Source organism: Pygocentrus nattereri, chromosome 17, assembly GCF_015220715.1.
Source record: "Pygocentrus nattereri isolate fPygNat1 chromosome 17, fPygNat1.pri, whole genome shotgun sequence".
In the NCBI taxonomy this organism is placed as follows: Eukaryota; Metazoa; Chordata; class Actinopteri; order Characiformes; family Serrasalmidae; genus Pygocentrus; species Pygocentrus nattereri.
The window spans coordinates 15,211,604-15,232,464 of NC_051227.1; the positions used below are offsets into that span (position 1 = coordinate 15,211,604).

Below are 20,861 nucleotides of genomic sequence, written 5' to 3' on the forward strand. Positions count from 1 at the left end.
GCATGGTGGTGGTAGCATAATGGTCTGTCTGGGGCTGCATGAGTGCTGCCGGCACTGGGGAGCTGCGGTTCATTGAGGGACACATGAATTCCAACATGCACTGTGACATTCTGAAGCAGAGCATGATCCCTTCCCTTTAAAAACTGCGCCACATGGCAGTTTTCCAACACTATACAAGCTGTACACTGACTACTTTAAATTATAGTGCAGTATAGTAAAATAATTTTGCTTAATAAAATTACTAAAATGGCTAGAACTAAGAGAAATAATTTTAAATTGAACCTAAAGCAATCTCTACAGGAGAAACATTAGATTTATTGACTAGATTTAAGATAATTCTACTTGAGAAGATGGCATTTTTTGCAGCGCACCACTTTAATATGAGCACAAAACCCCTGATTGTGTCTGATTTGATGTGAAAATGACATTTACAAGTTCTTGTTAAAGGTGAGGGCCGCCTCTTTAATACAAAAGCAAAACCAAGGAATAGAAATCCGCACAAAGCGATCAGTCCAGGACTGAAGGGGAAGAAGGCTTTGTAACTGTAATGTTGAGTGAAGTAAATAAGAATTCTTAAAGAACAAATATATGAAAGATCTTTAACTAATTGACTACACAACAAAGTAATATAATCAAACCTACATCAAAAATGATCTTTTCTCACTCCTGAGAAGACGGAGAACAAACTACAACCAGATATATTTTTAAAAATGTCAAAAAAAAAGAGGACGTCGCTCTGTTTACTACACCTGAGTTGATTTGCCTTCTTTAAGCTTAATACATCAGTTAAGTTCCACATTATGCACATTTTAGACAGTCCCTTAAAGGGGAGCTCCACCAATTTGTTCAAATGTCTCCATAATTAAGTGGTTAAGATGTAAACAGAGTCATTCAGAGTGGTTTGGTGTGAAATGCTCTGTTCTAGATAAACTTACAGAGCCAGAACTGTTCACAGTGGTGGTGATAGGAACCAGACGTCCGCATGGTTATGAATTCACTCAGATGTTGTTTTATGATCTTTATGATTTTGGCCTAAAAGGCATGTTTAAACCCATTTACTGTGGAGGGATACATGCAGGGCGTTTTGAGGCAAAATAGTCCCCAAAGGAATTGTGTTATTTCAGATTTATTACAATTTTCCCATCATCAACATTCCATATAAACTCAGAAGACTCGTGTAGGTTCTCTGGTGGTTCTGGATGGTAAATAAAATGGCTATATTTGTGTTGTAGTCATGGTGACACCTGGTTCCTATCACCACCACTGTAAAGAGATCTGAACCATTTCACACCAAACCCCTCTGGATGATCCTGTTTCACTTACTATTATAACACTTATTTTTTAATTAGTGGAATTCCTCTTTAACCCCTCACAAAAAGATCTTCAGCAATACAATAAGACAGTAGATGAATTCTATAGAGCTGTTTAATGCTTCTATAATCATTTAGACTAATTTAACAACCACATAGGAGCAGCAGATTTCTCTAAACTTTCTCAGTTAACCAGGTTTATCAGCTGAATCTCATCATCAGAAACAGGAAGACACAGAAATGTTGAAGTTAATTACTATGACAAGCATTTTACAATTAAAAAAAACATCAGCCACTTGTTTTTCTGAACAGAGTCGTGCCTGTTCAGAGCGGGTCAGCTGGTGGTCCAGGCGACGGTCAGCTCAGTGTATTCTGCAGGTGAATTTCAGTGCTGCGACCATCAAGAACATGAGAAAAACTCCAGTCTTGCACAGCAGATACCACATCAGCGAGTTCTGCAGGTTCCCTGAACGAAACGAAACAAAAGCCAAATCAGGTCACTTGAAACAATACAGTGAGCTCAAAGAAGAGCTGGACGATCCTCTGACCTACATACATAGTATACATATTTAATTTAATATTTAAATATATGATATTATATCACTGCTGTAGGAAGAAAACCTCATATCTCCAAAATGGTAACTTTACAAGAAAAGGAAAAAACTTACTTTACTTTTAATGTAAGTCAATGGAACCAGAATTTTTCACAAGTCATTTTGGGCTGTTTCTTTTACACTCTCAGAAATAAAGGAAGTAAACTCTGGGTCAGTGCCCCTCTTGTCACTGAGGTGGGACCGTCAAGGGTACATCTCAGAACCTTTAGTCAGGGAACATAACTGAGCCATAATCCACTGAAATTATATGTTCTAAGTTGTATTGACTCCACACACCCCGTCTCGTCAACCAGAATCTCCGAGTGAGGACTTCAGTCTCTGATGTGTCTTTGAAGTGCAAATCCAAGACAAGTCTCAGGTTTCTGAGATGTGAGTCTGAGTCAAGTCTTGAGGTTCTGAGTCGACTCTCAAGTCTGTGAGGTGTGAGTCTCAGTCTAATCTTGAGTCTCTGACCTGTGAGTCCTAGTCGATTCTCAAGTCTCTGAGGTGCGAGTCTGAGTTGATTCTCAAGTCTCTAAGGTGTGAGTCTGAGTTGATTCTCAAGTCTCTGAGGTGTGAGTCTGAGTTGATTCTCAAGTCTCTGAGGTGTGAGTCTGAGTTGATTCTCAAGTCTCTGAGGTGTGAGTCTGAGTTGATTCTCAAGTCTCTGAGGTGTGAGTCTCAGTCTAGTCTTGAGTCTTTGAGCTGTTTATAATTTACTCTGTAGTTCATGTAAACCCAGTGTGGTTCATTTGCTCATATGCTTTTCTGAACAACTCATTATTACAAGCCACCCATCCTGCTAACTACTTTTCGTCTCCTCAGTTTCTGTGAACATCTGTTCTATTATGACGCAAATGCTCATGTGCAGAACATCCTTAAACTTTCTAATTGGGAATGTAGCTCATGATGGATTTTGAGGCATGTTTTGCATCATGGTCCTGTTGTACCAGCCAGTCTCATTTCAGTGTCAGTTTATTGACTGTAACATTTCCTTTGAGAATTTGCTGATAATTAGTGAAATCCGTTTTTCCACCGTCCTGTACAATGTTTCCTGTGTCACTGGCCGGGACAGAACCTCAAAGCATAACAGATCCACTGCCATGCTTTACGGTTGCCAAGGTGTTCCTTTCATCAAATGCTGCTCCTTTTTCTCCAAATGTACCTCTGGTGACTGTGGCCTGAAGAGGTCCTTGACTGTTATAGGTTTTGCTTTGCCTTTCTGGGCAGTGTACAAGCAGTTTTACCTGAGAGTTTTCTTGCCTTGACTTCCACGGTTCTCCTTAACTGCCATTTCTTAAAGATAGTGGAAATGGAACCACTTTGAATCCTGTTTATGTTCTTCCTCTGATTTGTAGGTATCAATTAGATCCATTTTCAGATCCTCAGCCAGCTGTTTTACTCTGCTGTGGAACTGTCACACGCCAAATCAGCTCAAATGCCTTTTTTTTCTTTTAAAATTGCATGAGATTTTTATTTTGGCCACAAAATGAGTTAATTGTTCTTAAATGTTATTCTAATTGACAATATTCAGTACAGGGGAGCCAATCAGAACAGAGCTCATTTACATATATTAGTCATAAAGGCACAGTAACAAAAACAGCCTGTTCAGTTCTGTGGGATTAAGAGAGGTTTGAAAATCATTGTTTAAAACTAATTATCACTGCTTTTGGTTCATAAAATAACACAAGGGTAATAAATGGACCAGAGTGGGAAAAATAAAAGTTCAAAGGTAAATAAACTGCTACATTGCTGGCTTTTTGGTTTCAAAATTGCCTGAGATTTTTTATTCTGGCCACAAACTGAGTTAATCTTACTTAAATGTTATTCTAATTGACAACAATATTCCAAAATCTGTGCAGTTTTTTCTTGCACTTTTTTTTCCTGCAAGTGCAAATTTCCAAATCAGTGCAACTGAATAACCACTTTCAAATCAATGCACCAATCCGCTAGAATGAATGCTGTGAATGAAAGTGAGGTGAATCATGCTCACATGGAGAGGGGGGATCGTGGGTCGGCTGCATGGCTATGGTGTCGACCTCTGAGGGGATGGGACAGGCTGTAGAGACAGAGAGCAGACTGTGAGTGAAGACGAAGCTGAGGGTCAGAGAACCTGGACTACAACTTAAGGTCTTTTCTACTTTTCCATCATGACTGAAAAATCAGTCCCAACATTCAGTGCTTCAGTGTGGTGAAGGTGCTGTTTCAATAGAGGAATCTGATGTAAAGTTTTTTAGTCCATACACTTCATATGTGGACACTAAGCTGCAAAAACAGCTTGATTTGAATTCATTCTATTCATGATGTCACTAAAACCATCACATTTACATACATCTACCCCTTCAGCTTATAGCAGTTCAGCCCCACCCACTCACACTGAAGTTATAAGCGTGTTTCAGTCTTGGAAGTCACAGGACAGGGCAGCCAATCAGAAAAGAACTCATTCACATATTTCAGTCTTAAAGGCACAGTAACAAAAATAGCCTGTTTCATTCTAAGGGATTAAGAGTGGGTTTGAAAATAATCATTTAAAACTAGTTATGACTGTTTTTGGTACATAAAATCACACAAGGGTAATAAATGAATCTCAGTGGGAAAAATAAAAATGCAAAGGAAAATGTAAGATATGAGCCCTTTAATACCTGTAGGGCTACTGAACTGACCACAAGTGGGAGCCAAATAATTCCTGAACACTACTGTTTAAACATTTGGAACCACCACTTATAAATAAATGCTGTTAATTCATTTGACAATTAGTTAAACAGAGTGAAATACCCTAAACTGAACAATATGGTGTTTCAATCAATAATTTCAATATACACCAATCAGACCACCACAACGTCAGTGTTACTGCAGTACTGAGAATGACCCACCACCCAAACAGTACCTGCTCTGTGAGGGTCCATGGGGGTCCTGACCACTGAAGAACAGGGTAAAAGGGGGTAACAAAGTATCAGAGAAACAGATGGACTACAGTCTGTAACTGTAGAACTACAAAGTGCAGCTATACAGTAAGTGGAGCTGATAAAATGGACCATGAGTGTAGAAACAAGGAGGTGGTCATAATGTTATGCCTGATTGGTGTATTCTATTATTATTACTGAATAATAATCTTTAGTATGTAACAAGCCTCAGATTTTAAGGGGATAAGTGATGTTATACTGTAACTATATATTTAAAATATTTTTTGACAAATTATTTGCCTGAGATTTGATCGCTGGTTTTAAAATGTGAGTCATTCTGAATGTGTTTGTTAATTTTACTAGAACTTCATTTTCAGTGTTTTATAGTTTAGTTTTCTCAGTCATTTCAGAATATTCAGCCGTTTCTGTTCATAATTTCATTTAATTTTTTTTGTAGATTCCTGCTAACAGCTAGGCTGTTGCTACATGCTTGTTATGGTGTTCCAGGTGGTTACTAGGCTGTTGCTAGATGTTTGTTATTGTATCTTTGTTAGTTGTATTTGGGTGTTGCTCTGTTTTTGCTATGATATAGCTGGTGTTAGTTTGGATGATACTACATGCTTGCTATGGTGTTCCAGGTGGTTGCCAGGGGATTTCCATGCATTTGTAATGCTACTACAGGTTGTTGCAAAGCTTTTGCTAATTGTTATTCTGAGTGGTTTCCATGTGGTAACTAAGTTGCAGATATTTTCTATAGTGTTGGTAGGTAACTGTTGTGAGGAGGTTGTTATATGGTTGCTATGGTGTGCCAGGTGTTTGCTAGAGTGTTCTTAAGATGTTGATATAGTGCTCCAGGTGGTTGCTAGGATGTTGCTAGAAGATTGGTATTGTATCTCTGCTAGTTGTCTTTGGGTGTTGCTATGTGTTTGCTATGGTACAGCAGGTGTTATCTTGGGTGTTGCTACATGGTTGCTATGGTGTTGCAGGTGGTTAGTGGGGTGTTGCTAGATGGTTGTTATTGTATCTCTGCTAGTTGTCTTTGGGTGTTGCTATGTATTTGCCATGTTATAGAAGGTGTCATCTTGGGTTCCACATGGTTGCCATGGTGTTCAATAGTGTTGCTAGGTGATGTGTATACAGTGTTCTGGATAGAGATAGGGTGTTGCTAAGTAGTTTCTATGGTATCCCAAGTGATTTCTAGGGTGTTGCTAGTGTACTGCTAGCATGGGATTTATAAACCTTTGGCCACAAAGTTCCATTGTTCATTCACATGGGAATAAAAATCTGACTTTAAATGGTTGTTAGGTGGAAACTGTGTACGTCAAATCAAAAAGCTGTATTGGAGCTTTAAGTGCAGATGGTCTGGTGTTGATATCTTAAAAACTGCAGAACGAGTTATCAAACAAGAGTCTGGCAGAAAAATAAAAACAAGACGTTAAACTGGACACCAACAGTGTTCAGTAACTAATCATTATCAGTTCTATTGTTTCAAAGCTTCAGTTAAATCTTAATCTTTTAAACCTCTAAGTATTCACCTGTGATGGTTAAGGAGTAAATACCAGTGGAGTTTGGTGGGAAAGTCCGGCACGTGTACTGGCCAGAGTCTGTTTCCATGGTTTTATCAATATGCAGCTGAAGGGGGATGTTGGTAGAGTTTCTAGTCATATTTCCATCTTTCAGAATCTGCAAGTTGTACTTCATAGACGGGCAACCAAAACTGCAGATCAGCGTGAAGCTCTTCCCCAAACACACGATTCCATCTGGACTGTGCGTAATTGAGACTGTCGGACTGCAGTCATCTACAAAAAGAAAAAATAAACAGCCATGAGAGAAAGGTGTGCAGACTAATTGAACAATTCATAGGAGATACTGAATTATTCATAGTAGATACTGAATAATTCATAGAGGCTATTGAATAATTCATAGTAGGCAATAATTTATAGTAGTTACTGAATAATTAATAGAAACTATTAAATAATTCATAGGAACAAGTTATTGAACAATTAATATAAAGTACTGAATAATTTATTGTAGTTACTGAGGAATTCATAGAAGTTATTGAATAATTCATAGTAGATACTGAATAATTCATAGAGGCTATTGAATTCATAGTAGACACTAATTTATAGAAGTTACTGATAAATTAATAGAAGGTATTGAATAATTCATATGAACAAGATACTGAACAATTAATATAAAGTACTGAATAATTTATAGTAGTTACTGAATAATTCATAGAAGTTATTGAATAATTAATTGTAGATACTGAATAATTCATAGTAGGCACTAATGTATAGTAGTTGCTGAATAATAAATAAAAGGTATTGAATAATTCATAGGAACAAGTTACTGAACAATTCATATAAAGTACTGAATAATTTATAGTAGTTACTGAATAATTCATAGTTGATACTGAATAATTCATAGAAGCTATTGAATAATTCATAGTAGGCACTAATTTATAGTAGTTACTGAATAATTAATAGGTTTTGAATAATTCATGAAAACAAGTTACTGAACATTTAATATAAAGTATTGAATAATGCATAGAAGTTACTGAATAATTCATAGTAGTTCCTAAATAAGTTATAGAAGTTACTGAATAATCCACAGTAGATACTTTATAACACACAGTAGATAGTAGTAGGTAGCAGCTGAATAAAAATTCCTAATAAGAATATCTAAGTAATATGTGTACAGTTTACAGAGTTAGCTGCTCACTTCACACTCACCTGTCGCGTCGCTAACAGACTGGAGAAGCAGGAGAAACATCAAAAAGAACATGTTTACGCTTAATTCTTCTTCTGGAGAACAAGCTTCGGAAGCACACCTGAAACCTCAGAGCAAACACAGGATGTGACCAGCCGCCACTTTGTGTATTCTATCTGGTGATGGCCAATGAGATAACTCTGACCAATAAAAAAATCCTTGCTTCCTCAAGTAGCATAAAAAAGCATCATCTGCAAAACTGCATCCCAGTGTCTTTCACCGCCTGTTTCTGTTCTGGGTCGTTTCTCCATTAACAGCACATGGAGGATTTACTCTCTTATCCTCTCATTTACAGCATTTAGCAGATGCTCTTATCCAGAGCGACTTACAAGAAGTGCTTTGTCTATCTAGAGCACCTACTACCTACTACCAGTAGGTTAGAGAGAAAGACAGTCCTGAGCTCAGATACTGCTAGAAACAAAAGTCACTGTAGATACCGAGAGACAAGGAACAGAGTTGAACACAGAACTCTGTGCAATACAATACACTACAATACAATACAATATAATACAATACAATACACTACAATACAGTAAACTACAATACACAGTGCAATACAATAAAATATAAGTGGAGCACAATGTCTTGCAAACAATACTTCATTCAATGCTCATTTAAGTGCTGTGTAAAGAGATGTGTCTTCAGTTTGTGTTTGAAGGCTATGAGAGACTCTGCTGTTTGGACAGCCAGTGGGAGTTCATTCCACCACTTGGGTGCCAGTACAGAGAACATCCTTGACGCTTGTCTTCCACGCCCCTTGAAGGATGGCAGGTCAATCCAAGCTGTACTCGAAGCTCGAAGGGCTCGTGGTACAGTTCAAGATTTCACCATTGCCATCAAGTAGGGGCTGGTGCATTTTTGGCTTTGTAGGCAAGCATTAGGGTTTTAAATCTGATGCATGCAGCTACAGGAAGCCAGTGAAGGGAGCGCAGCAGTGGGGTGACATGGCTGAACTTGGGCAGGTTGAAGATGAGCCGTGCTGCCGCATTCTGGATGAGTTGCAGAGGCTTGATGGCCTGCATGGGAAGACCAGCCAAGAGCGAGTTGCAGTAGTCAAGCCTTGAGATGACAAGAGACTGCACTAGCACCTGGGCAGCCTCTCGGGTGAGGAAGGGTCGGATCCTTCGGATGTTGTATAGGAGATACCTGCATGACCAAGTTAGGTTCATGATGTGAGTCGAGAATGATAACTGGCCATCCAGACTCACACCAAGACTTCTTGCCTCTACAGATGGAACAATCAGAGAGCTCTCGAATGAGATGGCAAGATCATGATGAGGACCTGTAGTTGCAGGGATGAATATCAGCTCAGTCTTGCTAGGACTGAGCTTCAGGTGGTGAGCTGCCATCCATGAAGAGATGTCAGACAGCCATGCCAAGATGTGACTGGAAACCTGTGTGTCAGAGGGTGAGAAAGAAAGCATTAGGTAAGTGTCATCAGCATAACAGTGAAAAGAGAAGCCATGAGAAGATATTACATCACCAAGTGAGCTAGTGTAAAGAGAAAAGAGAAGAGGACCCAGCACCGAGCCTTGTGGTACACCAGTAGAGAGCGTGCACGGAGAGGATGTGAACCCTCTCCATGTTACCTGATAAAAGCGATCCTCCAGATAGGACTTGAACCACTTCCACGCATAGCCAGTGATCTCCAAAACTTCACTTCCATTATTTCTGAACACAGCATCAATGTGAAATGTTTCCATAATACACTGCAGGTCCTCAATGGAAACTGCTCCTCACTTGTTAAAAAGATCTTAGTATTGATGAGTTACACACAGATCAGGCATAACATTGTGACCACCTCCTCGTTTCTACGCTCACTGTCCATTTTATCAGCTCCACTTACTGTATAGCTGCACTTTGTAGTTCTACAGTTACAGACTGTAGTCCATCTGTTTCTCTGATACTTTGTTACCCCCTTTTACCCTGTTCTTCAGTGGTCAGGACCCCCATGGACCCTCACAGAGCAGGTACTATTTGGGTGGTGGATCATTCTCAGCACTGCAGTAACACTGACATGGTGTGTTAGTGTGTGTTGTGCTGGTCTGAGTAGATCAGACACAGCAGTGCTGCTGAGTTTTTAAACACTGTGTCCACTCACTATCCACTCTATTAGACACTACTACTTTGTCGGTCCACCTTGTAGATGTAAAGTCAGAGACAACAGCTCATCTCCTGCTCGTGTTGGTCATCTTCTAGTCCGTCATCAGTGGTCACAGGACGCTGCCCACAGGACATTTCTCAAAATAAGAAAGCATCTTAAAATATTAAGACAGTATATCACAATAATGGCTTCTCAAAAATGGCATAACAAAGCCCTTCCGGATGAGCAAATAATTATTCAGTATTTTTAACATGGAATAGTTTATTTTTATACGGTATATAATTCAAGAGGAATCCAGCCTTTATGATGGTCTGAGAGCTGAACTGGAAGTCCCGCTTTTCCCTGTTTACTCTGTTTACGCCGCGATTGAATCCAGGAGCGCATTTGGCGTAGCAGCTCGCGCAGAACAGAACTGAATTTTATGACCCGTCGCGATTCTCTAAAGCGAACTACGCACACTTTCCAACTTAAACACGCGAAATGAAGGCGGCCGTGCGGCGGCGGCGCAGGGGGAACTGGACCCGAGCGAGGAGGCTTAAAGAGACATCAGCGAGAAGGAAAAGGAGAGGAAAAAAATGAAAACGGCTTCCAGAAATTGGCGCTGAAGAATGATAAAACGACCAAAATGGGACTGGCAGCTCACACAATCTAGGTAAAAAGGGTCTAATCTTTATCGAACCGCCGCCGTCCCGCCGGTTTGTGGAGCATTTTGTGGAGATAATTTGCATCGATCTCGACTTGCTCGGATTAAGGAGTTGCCCGGGCGACGGCTAGGCTAACGGCAGCATTAGCCTTCAGCTAACTCGTAAACGAGCTGTTTATTTGTTTGTTTTGTCCGTTTCCTTGTGTGTTTTCGAGCGAAAACTAACCTTACAATTCGTCCTCTTTTCTCTTCAGTCTGAACACAAGCGCAGACAGGCCAAATCTGAACACCCTCAACTAGTTTAGCCGAGATAGCTAAGCTACGATTAGCCGCCGATTAATTTAGTTATTGGCGTTATTTCAGACTCAAGGGAGCCTCGTCTGCATAAACACGTTAAAGCTGTTAGAAACAGTGACGGTCTGTGTTAGGAATCCGTTAGTAAGTCAATGAAATTGGCTCCGTTTAAGACTCGTTACGCTAAGCTAAGCGTTCATTTTACCCCGAGTTTAGTAGCATAGCTTAGCTAAGCCAGCGGTTAGCTCGCAAAATCACCCTTTAAATCGCCGTTTATGCTTCACCTTGGAGCCTTAGTAGCACGAATTAGTCTAAAAAGGACGATGGCGGATCAACACAGTCGCTTTTGTTAACAGCCGTGGACCGAAATCAGCGCAGTTTAGTTGCTAGTATAATTTGTGTTCGCCAGCTTCTTGTTCGAATTTCACCGTTCCACCTTAAATGGCGCGGCAGTTACATTGAATCGCCTGAACAATTCAATGTAACTGCCGCGCCATTTAAGGTGGAACGGTGAAATTCGAACAAGAAGCTGGCGAATAGGAAGCCAACTTCAGCCTCGTCATTTTCTCCTCGTCAAGTTTTCCCTTGTGCCGCTCAACGTGACGTTTTTATTAGAAACTCTTCCAACCTTTGCCTACTTTTAGAGCATTATCGCTGAAGGATAACCCGAGTGTGGACTGGCAGAGCTGAATATGGCTGTTATGAAAAATTAGGTTCTTAAAAATACCGCAACAAGGCCTTAAACCAGCTTAGCTGTAGCCGAGCTTCGTTGCGTGAGCTTGTACGTTTAAGAAAATGTTTAATGACCATTTAGACGTAAATAAACTAATATTCAGAGGAGGTGGTCTGCTGTTGATCAGATCCAGGGGAGAGAACAACAGCTCCTGAGCTCCTTATTTGTCCAACATTAAATATATAATCTTATTTTAAGATAGAATGACTGAGATTAGCAAAGCCAGGACTGGGCTGCTGTCTTTTTATACTTTGTTCTAAGACAAAGTTTGAATCATGTTCACATGTACAGTTTCATAAGTGTTTTATAAGTGTGTTCGTGCCTGTCTGCTTTTGAAAGGCCTTCATATGTTATTGTGGTTTGCTGTGGTAATATTTATAGAGTCTCTTACCGTTTTTAGGCTTTTGGGCACCAGCAGTGGTTCAGGATAACTAGAATAGTTGCATTTTAAAATGTTATGTTTTGAACATGAAGGCAAGGATAAGTTGGTTGCCGTTCATCTGCATATAAGTTTTTTGTTGTTGTTTTTGTGTATGGCACAGCATGGCTTCGCTTGCTTTTTATAAGCATTAATATCCAGACAGCCCTTTAAATTGGTGAATTCAGCTCATTTAAAGGGCCGCTCTGGCCAAAATGACATACCATTGCTGCATATGCTGTAAACATGCCCAATCGCCTTCTGGTGCCACAATAGTCCGAAGGGATGCCCAGTCTAAATCGCTGGTCTTCTTCACAGACTGTCAAATTCAGCCATTGATCTAGAACAGGTTCTTTTAAGTAAAGTTCAGTGAGGTCCAGTTAAAGAAAATATTCTCAAGCAAAGATCAGAACATCATATTGTCTATCTTGCATTATGATTGTGACATGTACTGTTTACTGAAGTAGCTGAGTAGGAATATCAACATCTTATACAGTCAACAACTGGATATAAAATCAAATAAAGTACAATGTTTCATATTTCAACAACATTTAGTGTCGGTTTTCTCTTTTTAGAGCAAGACATGTGAAATAATCTGGCTCACTTTCTTTTCTGACTGCTGTTTCTCGCCTTGTCCCTCCACTGTGTGGCGTCACTCACTCAAGTCTCAGTGCGCATCATGATGCACAGATCTGATTGGCTGAGTAGCGTCACATGATATGATATTTACAACGCATGTGATTGGTCTGTGAGATTCCCAGGCTGCTGAAATGACTAGAAATGAAACAGCGATTAAATAGGACCACCACTCAAACTGAAATTATTCTATATTGTTTATCGGTTATGGCTTCAGGTCCGTATAGGACAGTATCTGGGATCAGACTTGGATTGCAGTCTGCCTATTAGTGACCTCTGATATAGACTGTCAGGGATATAATGTGGACTTTCTAAGAACCTCCAATGAGGCCAGCTTTGGCAGACTTTGCTCATGGGCTTACCCCTAAATTCATAGAGAAATACATGTGATGACAAAAATGAAACGAGGAGTTTGAAAAAATATATAAATAAAATTGCAGTATTTTTAGATAAACGAATAATGTCATACAAAGTAAGTAATGCACGATTCTTGTGCAGATGTGCATGCATTGATACCATTTTTTTTACAGACCGTAGTGTGAGTGATTGTGTTTTTTTTTTTTTTTTTTTTTTTTTTTTTTAAGTACTGATTGCAAGTCTGATACCATGATGAATAATTTCCTTAGAATTAAGTAGTTATTAGTGTAAATGAGTGGAAAGGAACCTTAACAGTTAAATCATTCAGATCCAGCTGATTTTAAAGGAAGTGCATTAGCTAGCTCAGCAACATTAGTTGACTTGGATCGAGTAGCGCAGCTGTGGAGAAGAGCGGGCAGAAAATTGCTTCTATAAAGCTGTAAGGAAAGTACATTTCATGGTTTTGATCCTTTGGTCTTTTCAGCAGCAGCCTTTGTAGCACAGCGCCAGCAGGAATCCCATCCAAGAAGCTCACGTTGCATCTTCTTGGTGGCTGGTTGAGCTGTAGTTGAATGTCCTCTGAAATCAGACATACACTGTGTGGTTTTAGAAATCTTGTTATTTGGTCAACTGTGCTGTACAAAAACACTGTCCATGCTGAGTGAAATGCAGGCTGTACAGACGGCTCTATCTATGGGCAATTTGAAATAAAGGTGTTTCATTCAAAAGCTGTGCACCCGAGTACTGAGCAACCATGCTGAGAAACAAAGCTATAGCAGTGCTGCTAATATTGTACACTGAAATATACACAGTAGGACTGCATGGTCTCTCTACAGCCTTGTTGACTAAGACGATTTGGGAAAAAAAATCAACATTTTATTGTTCATTCCTCACTATTATATTCAGTGAAACAGAGTATAGTCGACATAATACTGGCTTTCTTGCCTCCATTTCGCTAGCCTACGCATCGCCCATATTAGGGAAGTGGATGTGATTTGTGTTTGAGTGATTAAAATGGGCCAAGTGTATGTCTGGTGGGACTTTGCCAGGGTGGAATGTTTAAAGTGAGTGGCGGCTTTGCGTTCGACCTACACAGAGTCACTAACACTGTGAGCAGAGCCTCTTTCATTACTAGCTCGAGTCGTTTGTTCACTGGTATCGGATGATGATATCGATGCCTTTTAATGATGGGGCTGATCGATTTGTGGAAAATATCTAGTTGCAAAATTTGACCCCTGAACATAGTATATCAAACTGGCAATAAGTTGTGCTTGTGATGTCACAACACATGGAGGTTTGGTTGCCTTTGATTGGTCTAACTCATCTACAGGCAGTCCACTGAACACTTATTAGGTTCAATTTCCCTTCGTAAAACTTGAAACAATGTTTTTGCCAATGTAAACACTTAAAGTTGATTCTTCAAGGGTTCTTTAGAAAGGAAAATGGTTCTATGTAGAACCATAAAGACTCAGCAACCGTTTGCATGTATAAAAAGTTGGTGAAATGGGTTCTCAGATTGATGGAGAAAGTGTTGTGTGTGTGGTTCTATGTAGGACCTTTTTGAAGTGAGTTCTCTACAGGGCCAAAATATCCTTCTGTTTTTATAGGCTTGACCTCAACAAACAACAAAGTAACAAGATCACAACCCTTTTTGTTGCTATCCAGAACCATATACAGCACATTCTCCAATCTGAAGAACCATTTTGCCATGCAAAGAATTTATTATGCATGCAAAATTGTTCTGAGTGTTCATGTTTGTATATAGAATGACTCTTTACTAAAGAACCGTCTTTTTAAGAACGTTGAACTATATTTTTTCAGAGTGTGGGCTGTAATTAAGGAAAAAAATGCAGCTCTTTTGATTTGAAAATTGTCTTAAATTGCGATTTTAATATAAAAACGTTTAATCTTTCAGATTTCATGAGGCTGCATACGAGTAAATAAACACGTTATCGGGCCAATACTGGTACTGATATTGGGTATCAATGCATCCCTAATGAAGACTCCTTGTTTGTCTTCACTCTATCAAGACTGCTTTGTCACCTCATTATAAAGAGTTGACCACAAAATTTAACCGAGAAGGCACTGTTGTTGTGAACGATACGCTGACAAGCAAAAACATTAATGTAAACGATGTATGGCAGGCAGCGCACTTTTGTAATTAAACACAGTCCTAGATCTTAAAGATTTTAAACTCCCTGGAAGTAGGTGGCCCTGCGATGAACTGGTAACCTGTCCAGGGTGTTTCCTGCCTTCCGTCCATTGACCGCTGGGATAGGCTCCAGCTCCCTCAGGTGACCCAGAAGGATTAGTGGCTTAGAAAATGTGTGTTTATGTGCAAGCCGGTGAATTTCACACCCTTCATTCAATTTACATGACCTTAAACACTCTGTACTCTGTACATCAGTCAGGCATAACATTATGACCACGTCCTTGTTTCTGTGCTCATTGTCCATCTTATCAGCTCCACTTACTGTATAGCTGCACTTTGTAGTTCTACAGTTGCAGACTGTAGTCCATCTGTTTCTCTGATATTTTGTTACCCTGTTCTTCAGTGGTCAGGACCCCCATGGACCCTCACAGAGCAGGTGCTATTAGGGTGGTGGATCATTCTCACTGCAGTAACACTGACGTGGTGTGTTAGTGTGTGTTGTGCTGGTACGAGTGGATCAGACACAGCAGTGCTGCTGGAGTTTTGAAACACTGGATAAAAAAATGGGCAAGGAGCGTAGAAACAAGGACGTGCTCATAACGTTTTCTGGCGTTTTTGGATGACGTATAGTAGTTTCATCTGCTGCCATTTCTGCTGAACAGAGGGGCGTGAAGGATACTCCAGTAGCGTCTTCAAAAATGGTCAGAATGTCTGAATATCTCGACAGTATTCGAAAAATACTTCTGAAATAGGCTTGGATGACATAGCGGTCCAGAATTGCAGCCCAAGTGGGCCGCAGCCTAGCCTAGCTTTTGGAATGCAGCTTTAAACTAGGCAAGTGAGATTTTCCAGTATAAAGACTAAGAATAGCCATTTATGATGTATCTTAAAGGTGGGAAGAACATCTGAGAAAACTAGAAGAACCCTGGGGCAGATGCGTACATGATGTAGTTGTTTGATGTATTTGCATAATGCTTGCTGGGTATTGTAGTGAGAGAACAATGACGGGTAAAAATTGCACGTAACCGTGAACTGTGTCAAATCGATGAGGCTGAGGGATGCAGTGCTCCAGAATGATAACACAAGTAACGTTAAACGCTAAATGAATGGGGCGCCCTGGAACAGCCACATATGAGCGCAAGCTGTCCATGCCCAATGCTGAGCATGGGGCTCCATCCAGTACCTTTGGAACAAGTTGGAGTGTCCAGAACTGACCATCCAACGTCAGTACATGAAATCATTTCTGCTCAATCAGATCCTCACAGCAGTGTTCCAATATCTAGTGTAAAGCATTCCCAGAAGAGTAGAGGCTGTACCGAAACAAGCTCCCTATTAATAGCCTTGATTTCAGAAGAAATGCTGGATAAGCAGGAATTTACAAACTTCTGGACATGTAGTTTATGACCTCTTGATCCTTTGTCCTCTGGCTGTTAAGCACTCAAGTGCCTTTGTTATTTCCTCACAAGCACCACTGTAATAAAAATAGCCTGCATTTTGATGGGCCCTAATACCGTGAAGCTGACAGCAGAGTTCATTTTCTGCTAGTGAGGAGTGATTTGGCCTCGATGGGAGATTATCACTGGCTAATATTGAAGATGGTGCCGACCATTGATTTGTCATCATAATTGTGTCAGCAGTGCCCAAGATCTATAGCCCAGTTGGTCCCAGTTGAGGTTGGTCCTGTTCCAAATCCTTATTGGGCCAGTTTTAAAAGTGGGCAAGGTATTTGTAATTGATTTAATAAGAAGACTTACACTGCCTGTAATTGTCCTTATTCAGGAGAAGTAAGGCAGACAGTTTTGGTTCTAGCGTTCTGTTCTTGCATGTAGGAGCAGCTTGTTGGCTTCTCAAGAGGTTGAGTACGGAGGCTGTTATAGTCTTGCAGCTGTTAGACCTCAATTCTATGCAATTCTACACGATTTCACCCAGTTATATCACTGAACACACTGACTGCAGTTCAGCTTCAGGTCAAGCACTATATACACTGAACGTCAGCTCAGCAGCTCAGAAACGGAGGTGCCAGGTGTCGAGTTCAAGCTAATAGTTAGGTTTAACAGACTGAGCTCTCAATTAAATTTTGAGTATTATATTTCAGGAATTCATTTAATATTTTACATGTATTTTGATCGTTGAAGTTTTTGCGTGTTTTGAGTGAACAATAGCCCGTTTGGGTTATAGCACATTTTTAATTTTTACAATTTTTAAAAAGATGGTTGGAAGGCAGGATGGACCCTGGACAAACACACACACACTCACTCACACCTAGGGGCAATTTAGCATGTCCATTTGATCTGACTGCATGTCTTTAGACTGTGGGAGGAAACCGGAGAACCCAGAGGAAACCCACACAGAAAGGACTCTGGTCACCCGGTCGTGGGAATTGAACCCAGGCCCTTCTTGCTGTGAGGCGACAGCGCTGCCCACTTCACCACCACCGAATTGGTCCAAATTCAAGAAAGAATTGTGTGCAGATACTGATATGATGCTGATATCACTGTGCACCCCTAACAAAAACGAACAGTAAGGGAATGAAACAGAACAAGACTGTCTGATTTAATTAAAATAAGCAATAGTAACTCTGTAAGACATGGTATGGCAGCCTTTTTAAGCACAGTGTGTCAGCATTTGGAGAGAATGGATTTATTAATTGATTTGATTAAGACTTTTACCAAGTCTGTAATTGTCCTTATTCAGGAGAAGTAAGGCAGACCGTTTTGGTTCTAGTGTTCTGTTCTTGCATGTAGGAGCATCTTGTTGGCTTCTCAAGAGGTTCAGTAAGGAGGCTGATATAATCTTGCAGATGATTTCGAACAGCAGGATTAAAAGTGGAGCTGGAAAAGTGAATCGGTCTGGGTCAGTGTTATGTATCAGTGTTACACAATATTGGTTTTCAGTTTTTGTCGTGTTGAAGTAATTCTGTCCTGATTTGCTGAGTATTTTAGCTTTTGGATGCAAAGCTTGTAGTACACGCTAACTAGGGATGCGTCGATATCAGGGCCAGTGCTAATGTTCGATGCTTTCTGTGTACATTTCTATTGATGCCCGATACAGATCTGTTAGTAAAATGTAGAAACTGACTTGAATCACCCGAATTAGCATTACGGAGAAATAAAAATGTACTTGTAGAGTGATAGAAGTGCAGTGAAGCGGAGTATCCAGGCTATAAAGCCAGTCAATTAAACTGGCTGTTGTGATTAAAATGCCCAGCATCACCTAAGACCCAAGTGTCAGACACAAGGGCTGACACAGTCTTATCCGGCCCGCAGAAGTATTTTAATTTTCTATTAATTTACATTGCGCTGCACTACAGTTCCCAGCATGCACTGCAATGAAATGTGCCCTCTGACTCTCCAGCCCCAGCAGCAGTCTATGGGACAGCAGTTCCACCTCAGTTCTATGCATTTCCACATCAGTCATATCACCCAACACACTAGCTTAATTTCAGCTGCAGTTCAACCAGTACAAACACCAAATGTCAGCTAAGCAGCTCAGAAACTGAGCCCAATTGAGCTTGCAGCAAAGAAAAGATGCCAGGTGTTTAGTTCAAGCCAATAGGTTTAAAAAGCTGAACACCTGCTTGCTTATTTTGAATAAACAATGGCCAGTTTGGGTTAAAGCACAACATTAATTGAAATTGAAATAAAAACATTTTCTTTGGCCCAAAGATTTGTTGAGATTTTTTAATATGGCCCATTGAGTGGTTGAGTTGATCACCCCTGACTAGGGCCAAAAGTAAGCTTTTTTTTTTTTTTTTTTAATTATTCTTTTTATTTATTTATTTGTGTTTATTTATCAAAATCACAGAGTGCAATTTTCAAATCGGAAGAGCTACATTTTTTTTAATCATAGTCTTACAGTCTATTTTCAACTAAGCTCATAAAAAGGATGATTCTTTAAGGGTTCTTTAGTAAATATAGAACCATTAACACCTCAAAGAACGCTTTGCACAATTAAATGATTCCTCGCATCATCAAAGCGTTCTTCAGACTGATGGAGAATGTCTGAATGACTGAAGTCTCTGTGCAGTACCTGAAGTCTGTGGTGTACAGTCATGGCCAAAGGTTTTGAGACTGATACAAATATTAATTTTTACAAAGTCTACTGCTTCAGTTTTTATAATGGCAATTTGCATATACTCCAGAATGTTATAAAGAGTGATCAGCTTAACAGCAATTAATTGCAAAGTCAATATTTGCCTAGAAAATGAACTTTATCCCCCAAAACACATTTCAACTTCATTGCAGCCCTGCCTTAAAAGGACCAGCTAACATCGTTTCAGTGATTGCTCCATTAACACAGGTGTGGGTGTTGATGAGGACAGGGCTGGAGATCAGTCTGTTATGATTAAGTAAGAATGACACCACTGGACACTTTAAAAGGAGGCTGGTGCTTGGCATCATTGCTTCTCTTCTGTTAACCATGGTTATCTCTAAAGAAACACGTGCAGTCATCATTGCACTGCACAAAAATGGCCTAACAGGGAAGAGTATCGCAGCTAGAAAGATTGCACCTCAGTCAACAATCTATCGCATCATCAAGAACTTCAAGGAGAGAGGTTCCTTTGTTGCCCAAAAGGCTCCAGGGCGCCCAAGAAAGACCAGCAAGTGCCAGGACCGTCTCTTAAAAGTGTTTCAGCTATGGGATCGGGCTACCAGCAGTGCAGAGCTTGCTCAAGAATGGCAGCAGGCAGGTGTGAGTGCATCTGCACGCACTGTGAGGCGGAGACTCTTGGAGCAAGGCCTGGTCTCAAGGAGCCACATTTACATGCAGCTTAATAACCCGTTAATAATAATCCGACTAATAGCTCACTCAGAACAGAATACATCTAAGTACACATTTCACTCGGAATAGTCTGTGAGGCCATTCGGAATACAGTTTTATCCGATTGAACGAAGTGGGCAATCCTGTTGTCGCCTGTATCTGATTACATTCCCTATCGGAAAGTTTAAGTCTGTTCTGCTTGTGCGTCACTTCATAGGGAGAGTTTATATCGTTCAGCATGGTGGAGCAGAAACTGGTCTGCAGAGGAGACAAAGTTTATGCTCTGATCTTTAAAAGATGGCGGTGGGATGGACGTCCAGCTTATGTCTCAGAACACGATGTCTTCCTCTCGGCCTTCGTTAATAAGGACGTGTGAAGGACGTTTTCCTGAGTCTGACATTATTTTAAAGTAATTAAAAACACAAGCACTGCTCACTGCTGCTCATCTCACTCTGACTGGACTTGCATGATGCTGGTTGTCATCGTAATGTCTACACTAAGTTGTTCTCCACATGTGCGTCATTTTGGCTTTGGCATGTGGTGAGCATTTTCCATCAGATTGTTGAGTAGAGTGAGAATAAACACACAATGTTGATCTATAATTGTGCTGTGTTCAATTGGATTGGCAAAAATCTTTGAATGTAAACACAGACCGTGATAAATAATATGGTTCTGCTCGCTTGGATTCCCATCGTCATCTAGATTCAGACTTGTGATGACAATTCTGCTGAGACCAGATGACTTCAGACAGCCTACTCAACCTCTGTTGTTAACATGATAAGCAGTTGTTCAGTGTTTGTGCTGCTGGATTCTGTAATTTGCTCATAAAAGCTTATTGTGATCTAATTGTGTTGTGTTGGTGAGATCACATTGCCATAATCTCTCACCCCTAATATTCTCAAGTCATCCAGAATACCGACACACACAGAAATGTCCCTAATTATGTGCTGCTGTTCAGTTATTGGACTTGAAAATCTCCTGTAGAAGAGAACAACGAGGAGGCAAACAAGTCGAGGCACAACTTGCAGGGCACAATGCTATAATTAATGACTCCTGAGGTTTTTCTGTTGAAGCTGCTGTTACTGTGAGTCGTGCTTGTTTTGGGCTTGTTTATATTTCAGAACTCAAAATACACTACATCATTTGTGGTGGGGAAGAGCAAATCGAACCACATTCTGTTAGAAATTG

The 20,861-nt window shown here is 40.2% G+C and overlaps 1 protein-coding gene across 4 annotated transcripts in view; it reads left to right on the forward strand.

Moving 5' to 3' along the window:
• The first annotated feature begins 10,167 nt into the window (after positions 1-10,167).
• Positions 10,168-20,861, forward strand: part of csnk1g2a (casein kinase 1, gamma 2a) — a 43,128-nt gene continuing 32,434 nt past the window's right edge. The window contains exon 1 of one of the 4 annotated variants that reach the window (XM_017706378.2): positions 10,168-10,331. The gene's annotated coding sequence lies outside the window, so the exon portion shown is untranslated. The remainder of the gene's footprint in view (positions 10,332-20,861) is intronic. The other 3 variants (XM_017706377.2, XM_017706380.2, XM_017706379.2) reach the window with 3 other exon arrangements.